Consider the following 9883-nt stretch of genomic DNA (forward strand, 5'->3'; position numbering starts at 1 on the left):
GAGAGGGAGCAGATTAAACGTTTTTATGTTCATCAGCGGACCAGCATGCACACGCGTCTGTCAACGGAGCCCCGCGCCCAGTTCTGCAAGCCATCAAAGCGACATTCAACATTAAGAGCGCGGAAATCTTTGTGGAGACCATGGTAAAATGCACCACGAAAATGGTCTATCCCACTGGACTTTGGGGTCCGACATTAGTTTAAAGAGTTAAACTACATATGAAAATGATTTTCTCCGGCAATTCACATTTAGTCTACATTAGCCTATGTGTGTGATGAGCAATGAGGTATTGACTGAATTCTCTCAATTAAGCGTAATTGCCTTTCGTAAAGGCGTTGTGTGACATGATGTACCCCCAAGATCAAATTCAACAATGATTGTTTTCAAATCATGTTGTATTGATGACACTTATTAAACATTCCTTGTATTTAATCATTTGTTTGCTGTGTATGGACTTCCTGAAAAATGTATAACAAATAATGTTACACGAATGTGTTAAAGAACTGTTATTACAGGAATCTTACAGTATTTTGGGACACACTATAGGAGTAGCCTATAGGTAGCCTACACAATAGAACTACTATAAATCAGTAGTTCTTTACTACAAGGTCTTACACAATCCACATTTCACATTAGGATAAAACATGAAGATCTAAGTTTAAAGCAAAGTGTGTGTGTGTGAGAGAGAGAAAATTAGGATTTTTTGTTGGCCTTTTTAATTATGACACCCAAGTGGCAATTTAATAGACTTCTGACAAAGGAAATTGTGATTGACACAAACGTTTATTTGGTTTATAGCATATCTCAGTGAGAAATTCCATGCCAAAAGAGCATCATATGAGAGGCTTGGCAAATATTGAGGCAATATGTAACATCTTGATCACTCTTAACAGAGTATGGTAGGAAACACCTCTTTAACCAGAGGAAAGATTATAGTTTTACATACAAGTATGACCAAACCAGTAATCACATTGTGATTGAAGAGCTACACACATCATGTGGGAAACGCACACTTAGCATGTGTAGGATGACACTTAATATAAGTGGCAACCTAAACATGAAAACAGAGGTGAAAACACAACATGAAATACACAGCATCTTCATAGAAGATGGCATGCATATAACAAGAAGGACAAATCCCAAGAAAGAGATATATTCATAACTGCATGAAGTTTGTATGTGCATTATACCAATGTGGTGTGCAAATGTAATTTGTTGTAAACAGACAGTATTGACAATGGTTTTAGCCAGTTTTTCTCAGAAAACAAATGAATGTTCAAAAAAACGTCCTTTTAAACAGAAATTTGCATACAAATATCATTACATATGGTGACATATTCATAGAATATTTACTTTTCAGAAGATGTTTTGGATAAAATATCATCTGAGACGTATACTTTATAAAAAATATAAAGAAACTTTTGATGAACAAAAGCACTGAGCATTAATATACACCAGTTAGCCAGATCTCAGCCTGAAGGATTCGATGAGAGCCTCCAGGAGGCGCTTTTGGGTGCACTCTTCTCCTTTTTTGGGCAGACTGCACTAAAGCTGTCTGTTGGCACCGGGTGCTCTCTTGCCTGTAGACATCACAAGTTGCTTGCAGAAATGGGAGCCATTTAGGAAGCACTCTTCCACTGGACTGTGTTCCGTCTTCACCAGGAAAGGAAGATGCTCTCGGGTGGAGAATCCAAGAGAAACAGGCCCTCACAGAGTCAAGGAGCTTTTGGTGAATTACAGACCAATCCTTCATCTCCAGGTCTGCTCAAGAACTCTGAGCCTCAGGGTTACGGGGTTGAGCTGTTGTAGATCTATTCGTGCATCTTCAATCGCTTGATCATTCAGCTGTGACAGAAAAAATGACACAGTAAATTAATTTGTTCGTCACATTACAAAACTATATCTTGTCATAACAAAGAGCAATGCAATCAAGTGTTCATTTGTAAATTTAAATTACCTTGTGAGGCAAAAGGTGCTCCTTTGGGACAGTGGTCTTGGAATTGGTTTTTGGCATCATGGCTTATCTTGTCTGCAGATCTCTCAATTTGGAATGAATCTGATCAGCACTGGCTTCATGTCCTCTATTTATACTCCTAGATCTCCATATGAATGTGTGGGTCTTGGGCTGGTTGGAGTTTCTCACAGTCAGCAGCCAATGGCTGAGCTGCAGAGGACAATGAGGAGTATGGAGCTGCCACATGCTGGATTCTCCCATTGCTGGGGCACAATGGTCAAACCTCAGGGGAACAGGTGCTGGGTTGGGGGTGATGGAGAGAGACCCACAGACCCACTGTGTGGATGTGGGAAAGGACTGACCCTGTGAGGAGAGTTAATCTGCTGCCTGATGTTGGGGTCACTGCAGCAGAGTCTAAGGATTCTCTTGATTTCTCTTTAAAGCATTCTTTTTCCCCCATAAATATTGCTTAGAAATTTTAAAAGCACTTTAACAAGACATTTCCTGATATTTTAACATGCTAGCCTACTTTTAACCAATTGGAAAGTACCATTAATTTACAAACAAACTAACACCTTACCCCAAACCTTAACAGATAGACATTTAGTCTTTTATATTCCTTAATATGAATTGTCTGTTCTGTGTTTCTGAACAAAAACAAAATATGTCTGGAAATGTCAGGTTCTTTTTGTCAGAGGAGGGCTACTTTAGAGATCTTGTGTCTTAACGGTGGAATGTCCATCTGAGCACACATTATCACTGTGAATTATAAAAGGTACTCTAATCACTAATATATATATATATATATATATATATATATATATATATATATATATATATATATATATATTTATATATAAAAAGCTTGATTACCATATTGATGTTGTGATAGAAGCACATTTTTATCACACATTTTATCATAAACATCTGAAGGGCAGCATCCACAGTACTAGGCTGACATTAGTTATATTAGGCTACATATACTGAAAAAGTATTGTTAGTTTGCTATGTTCAACTTTACCATTCAAATCTTTTTTCAAACCAGATTTAAGCAGAAAGGAAGCATATAGCAGTTTCTGAAGCAGTCTAGCTCTAGTCTAGTCAGGATTTTAATTGTCTGCAGTTCTAAAGCGTTGCCTCAAGGAATGCCAAGTGAAATGACAAGGACATCCGTCTCCTTTTTGCAACAATGTATCATGCTCACACTCAAAATCAAAAGCATAATATAATGCAATGCATCAGTGAATGTGAAATAGTTGAGAAAAAGTGTGTAATTAAAATATTTTCTAATATACTTTTATAATGTTGATATGCTAAATGATAACTGGAATGTGTGTCTATTCCCTTGTGTGTGTGGGTGTGTGGAATCTCCAGTGGTACTGTGGATGCTAATGACCAGGAACTGAGACTTTCCCACACTCCCCACCAGTGGAGTTTCTCCTTCACAATAGAAGTGTGCCTTCTTATGCTAATTCCACTCAGCAGCAGACTCTGAGAAGATCTTCTGAACTTCGAATGCAATTTATATAATGTTAGTAAAGCAAAAATATGTAGATAATTCATACAAATATGTATATAAACAGACAAAGTGTTACAAAGTGTAACTTCTTTGTTTTAAATGGCGCTTAAAATTGTATTAAATTTGACTACACACCAGAGGAAACGTTATTGAACTATTTTGGGGGGAATTCTTTTCTAATTGATCATGAAAGGGCTGCTGGAAATTAAATCAATCAGATTCATGAATTCATGTGTTGAGTTGCAGAGAAGGGAAATGAGGACGAGCAAAAAATGAAGAGGTTTGTTTTCACATTTGCAGCCACATTGGCTGAATAGATAAATGTTTTTAATCATTGTTATGCTTTTTTATTATTATTATTTGAACTTGTGAGAGATTGTTGTATTGATATATGATAGCGTTAGAGACAGCTCAGCTGTCTTAAGTATGGGTGCGGAGCCCATTGACCCACAGGAGGTCTGTGAGAGAGTCCACCACGCTTTCCCACACTCTCTCCATTCTCTGCTCTTCAATGGGGGAACAATAGAAGTGTGTCTCATTACCCTCCACATTAGTCAAGGAGCTTCATCCCCCTGCTGCCATGCAGTTACATGTGGTCACTGTGGTGTATCATTTAAGAGCGGTCAAACAGCTGGATTGTTGTTTAAAAACATCTTGGACATTTTTCCAAGCTTTTCCAAAAAATTTCCACATTTTTGAATCTGCTGTGATTTAATCAAGTTTGCCAGTAAGCCTGAAATGAGGCCAGGCTTCTTCCCATTAAAATGCTATCCAGTTACAAATCATAGCTGTGAGCTGAAGTGCACTTATTGTTTTCCCACAGACCCAAGACCCTTGTATCTGAACTACAATGCACCAGTCTGCAGGAATGACACCACCAAGATAATGTAAGAGAGAGGGCATATTTTATTGTTAGGTTCTAGCAAAAGGAGAACATCACATACATAAGTTCTGTCTGATTCAGACAAGTTTCACAGATATTATATCAATAATGTATGGTCTCAACTGAGACATAGATTGGGTTATAAAACAAGTCTTTATAAAAGACAACAGCAACCCCATATCAAAGGCAGTTGTAAGTTCATTTCACAGAATGAACAGGATGAAAAGGATCACACTCTCACACATGGGAGATCACATTGTTTTCTTAAATATTAAGAAAGTGTGACATATTCTCAGAGTTGAGATTTTAAAAGGTTGTTCCATCATTGAAGTGTGTTTTAAAGTTAAAGCATAATTGTATTACAATGATACAATGAAATAGTTTGACACATGTCAAGAACCATTGCCATGTACAACCATGGTGATTTGCATTATTTTAGATTCTTCTAAAATCAATATGTTCAACATTTAAACACTTTTAAAATGTTTTCCATTTTACAGAAAATCTTCACTGAAGACATTTAGTGTGCAATGGCTTGCAAATACTTTCTTTCTGGAAAGAAAATCAAGTTTCTTAAAACAAAAAAGAATCAGATAACACCTGCAATAGCAGGTTAACAATCAAACATCTTTTAAAATAATAAATGTCCTTGGAGGCTCTTAGCAGACCAATGTGGTCAAACATCTTGAAGAATCTTGGTTTGAAGTTTTCTACCAAGGCCTCCAGGGGGCGCTCTTGGCCTAACTCTTCTCTTTGCTCAGTGTGTGCTGATTCAGCACACTAATCTGAAGCAGGGCTTGATCTGCCATGTCCTCATCAGAAGACGGCTTCTGGGTCTGGAAGTGGTTCAGCACAGTTCCATGGGAGTGTGTCTGAGCCTCATCTTTAGACAGGAGGTGAACAACCTCTTGGGCACACCTGGATAATCCCTGAAGAACATCATCAGATGAAGGTAGAGTGTTATGCTGAAGCTGTCGTCTCAGGAGGCAAACGGTCATCTCCAGGATGTCAGCTTTCTCCAGCTTGGAGTCGGGCTGCTGGTTGAGGAGCTGTGGACCCAGAAGATCCTTGAGCTGCTCGATACAGTTGTTGATGCGATCTCTGCGCATCTTCTCCACAAGTGGCTTTCTTAACTGTAAAGACAAAGAAGATGTCATTAATACATTTATTCTTTAACTATTAAAGTAACAGGCTGACAAAGAATGTTAATATCAAGTTTACAAGAGGTAAGGTTCCTGTATTTACCTTGTGGTTCAGACTCAAATGTTCCTTTGAGTAGCCTGCTGAGGAAGTGATTGTAGGTGCCATTGCTGTAGCTGCAGTAGATCTCTCTGTGTAGAGTGAATCTGATCAGAACTGGCTTCATGTCCTCTATTTATACTCCCAGATCTCCATATGAATGTGTGGGTCTTGGGCTGGTTGGAGTTTCTCACAGTCAGCAGCCAATGGCTGAGCTGCAGAGGACAATGCGGAGTGTGGAGCTGCCACATGCTGGATTCTCCCATTGCTGGGGCACAATGGTCAAACCTCAAGGGAACAGGTGCTGGGTTGGGGGTGATGGAGAGAGACCCACAGACCCACTGTGTGGATGTGGGAAAGGACTGACCCTGTGGGGAGAGTTAATCTGCTGACTGATGCTACCATCAATAACACTGACGAAGCATGTGGATGTGTATGAACATTATGAATTGATTTTGGCAATTGTATTTGTTTATTGGTGCACACTAGCGACACTAAAACAGATCCACTTTCGTGTCACAGCATAGCCTGGCTTTGAGCGCAACATACCTCGCTAACCCACTAATCGAGATTCGTAGTATACCCCACAGGTGGAGCTCCGCCTCTACTAACATTTTGGATCTCGAATGCGCTTTAATAGTGCTGTGCGTGCAAATATCCCACTAATGGACGTGCATACCATACAACATCTGATGACAATTGATTTTTTTGATGTTATAGGTTAGACACAAAAAATTACCGCAGTGTAGATTAAGCTATCGCTCATGAATGCGGAAGTAATTGTTTTTAAATAGAGGTGGTCTTGTGCGTCTCCACATTTCACGATTGGCCAACGTCATCCCAACACCGAGAACGCGCACAGATCTGAGGGGTATTTCACAAAACCTAGATAAGGGATTAAGCTGGGATTTTTAGGTTATCCTGGATGAATTTAGCCTTGACTTGGTTTCACAAAAGAGATGGCACATAAGTTACCATGGGGATTTATTCTCTGCACCTAGCCAGTGGGGTGTACTACGAACCTCGATTAGTGGGTTAGCGAGGTATGTTGCGCTTAAAGCCAGGCTATGCTGTGACACGAAAGTGGATCTGTTTTAGTGTCGCTATATCACCATGGTATCTTATGCTGTCAACCAAACCTGGTCGGGAGGAGGTTATGTGCTAAGTTATAGCTCAAATCGTGTAATCTACCGGACACTGACCAATCAATTGTCTTAAAAACGAAGTTATCTCACGTGTAGGATTCTGTCATATATCTTACAGGTGGAGCTCCGCCTCTACTAACATTTTGGATCTCGAATGCGCTTTAATAGGGCGGTGCGTGCAAATATCCCACTATGGACGTGCATACCATACAACAACTGATGACAATTGATTTATTTGATGTTATAGGTTAGACAAAAAAAAATCACCGCAGTGTAGATTAAGCTATCGATCATGAATGCGGAAGTAATTGTTTTTAAATAGAGGCGGTCTTGTGCGTCTCCACGTTACACGATTGGCCAAAGTCATCCCAACACCGAGAACGCGCACAGATCTGAGCTGAAAGCCTAACGTGCTTCGTAGTATACCCCACTGGTCCCGACCAGGCTAACAGCCAAGCTAAGTTAATTCTAATGGTAATTATGTGGTCTTATTGGTTCAGTTAGTTGTCATTCACATCAGACCTCCGTGCTAAATTTAAGGAGCTTTATTCCATTTATAAACTATTTGCTAAATGTATTTGCTCGCAAAACAAAACAGATTGTCTGCCTACTAACATATGGTTATTATTTTAATTGTGATAGCCTTATAATTATGACCGCCGCGCAGCGAAGCGGCGGTCATATAGGTTTAGTCAGATTTTTTTTTCTTTTTTTTTTTTCGCATGTTCAAATTTCCGTCAATGATTCCCGGGACACTGAAAGACCGGGGTAGACGAAACTTGGTGGGCATGTAACCCCATATGGATAGCATGGAACCATCGTTTTTCGTTTTGATCTGTAGCCCCCCCGCTGGACTGCACCCCCCGAAAGGAGGGTAGGGCAGACACAGTTTTCTGTGAATATCTCGAGAACCGTAAGGTTTAGGAGGACCATTTTTTTTTTGTATGTTGATCTCAAGGGGCCATGTCAACCCATTCCATAACCACTCATTTCATGTATAGCGCCACCTAGTTAAACACAAAAAAGTAAAAATGAGGTGTTGTAATCGCAGGTATCTGTGACCTAACATAGTCAAAACTGCATGAAATTGGAAGTGTAGGATCATTATGACACCCTCTGAATGCACGCCAAGTTTCGTGGAATTCCGTTCATGGGGGGCCACACAATAAATTAATTTATGTTACTATACACCAACTGGCCTGTAGGTGGCCGGAGACAGTTTTCTGTGAATATTTCGAGAACCGTAGGGCCTAGGAGGTCCACCTTTTTTTTGTATGTTGATCTCAAGGGGCCATGTCAACCCATCCCATTACCACTTATTTCATGTATAGCGCCACCTAGTTAAAAATTAAAAAGCAAATAATTAGGTGTTTTCATCACAATATCTTTGGCTGACATGGTCAAAACTGCACGAAATTGAAAGTGTAGGATCATTATGACACCCTCCGAATGCATGCCAAGTTTTGTGTACTTTCGTTCATGGGGGGCCTTACAATAAAACAATTTATGTGTACATTTAGTGACGTACACCAACAAGGATTCCCGGGACACTGAAAGACCGGGGTACACAAAACTTGGTGGGCATGTACCCCCACATGGATAGCATGGAACTGTCATTTTTCGTTTTGATCTGTAGCCCCCCCGCTGGACTGAACCCCCCGAAAAGAGGGTAGGCCAGACACAGTTCTCTGTGAATATCTTGAGAACTGTAGGACCTAGGATGACCATTTTTTCCGTATATTTGCCTCCAGGGGTCATGTTAACCCAGTTCATGTGCACACATGTGCACAAACAGATACACACACACACACACACACATTCACAGTAATCATACGTATGACCAGGGCCGGCCCGAGGCATAAGCGAACTAAGCGGCTGCTTGGGGCCTCCTGGCCACCAGGGGGCCCCCAATCGAGTTTCTTTTTCTTTTTTTACATAATAAATAACGTAAACAAGTGACATCAATGAATGAATAAATGAAACAATTATCATTCAAATCAAGAAAATTATGATTTCATGATTAATATGCCTGCCTACTGCTACTGTGTCTGCCAGCCTTTGAGTCACGCGCATAAAGTAGACACCTCGGGTGCATATACAATTCGTGCAGACACTGCATCAAGTTCAACAGTCGGAAGAGACGGTAATGTTCAGACAAGTCACAAAAAAGGACGTATCCCTCTGGTGCCGAAAACAGAACGAAGAAAATGACAGAGGAGGAGAAAAACGAGCAAGATACAGGTATGTTTTGCATGATTATTTACAGTATGTTTTGTGCTTGAGGTAGCTAGCTAGCTGTCATGATCTAATATTTAAGCCATCACCAGAGCTAAATCTCCGCCATCAACAGAGAAATGTCTCCCATTAATATATATTTATCTAGATGTATTTCAGATGTCAAGGATATTGGGATTGTTTTGGATGTTCAATCAAGCATGTACCCTAGCTCTAGGTGGGCTTATTATGTCGTAAATTAAAGTTAGCTAGCTGACTGAAGTGGACATTAGCACTACAGTAGCTACATGAAAACGTAGCTGAAGGCAAATTTACCACAGAGGGATTGTTTCTGATTTCGCACCTGAAAGTGTTGATAGTTTATTACTGCTCTATAATATGTGACATAGTGGTAAGTCTGATAGCAACAACAGACTAAGCCCAGGCTCCCAGTCCCAACCCAACCCACTGACTAGCGCGACTCTGGGCATCGGTAACGTTCCAGCTTCATAGGCAAAGATGGAACAGTACGTCCGCTCTGCTCTAAGATCTTTGGAGAGAGATGGTAGTGTTTGAGAAAATATACCATGTTGGGTGGGGAGACTTCTGTGATGAAAATAAATTTACATTTGATTAAGATAGTGGCAAGTGATGTAGCGGTGCTACCCTAATATTTAGGCTGCAGTAGATCACCATGTTAAGCGTTCACCATACTGCAATTAAGTATACTCTTTTGAGTATGCCTCATTTGCCAATAGAATATGAATTGTTACATGTGGAATTGCTTGTTATTTGAGTGTAAGTAATGATAGCAAAATAAACTCATTCTGCTCGATCAACTATGCACTTATGCAATATTTTTTTTTTTCAGAGACACTGTTGAAGTCCTTTGGAGCACATCTCTACCTCTACCTAACTCTACCTACCAG

General features: G+C 40.1%; 1 pseudogene; it reads right to left on the reverse strand.

Annotated features, from left to right (window-relative positions):
• Nucleotides 1-5096: 5096 nt before the first annotated feature.
• LOC143104239 (transcription factor HES-5-like) lies at nt 5097-5722 on the reverse strand (annotated as a pseudogene).
• Between the last annotated feature and the right edge of the window lie 4161 nt (nt 5723-9883).

This window comes from Alosa pseudoharengus, unplaced genomic scaffold, assembly GCF_046254945.1.
Source record: "Alosa pseudoharengus isolate Yale_2024_CS ecotype anadromous, Long Island Sound unplaced genomic scaffold, YU_APseudo_1.1 YU_APseudo_1.1_scf_5, whole genome shotgun sequence".
Taxonomy (NCBI): Eukaryota; Metazoa; Chordata; class Actinopteri; order Clupeiformes; family Clupeidae; genus Alosa; species Alosa pseudoharengus.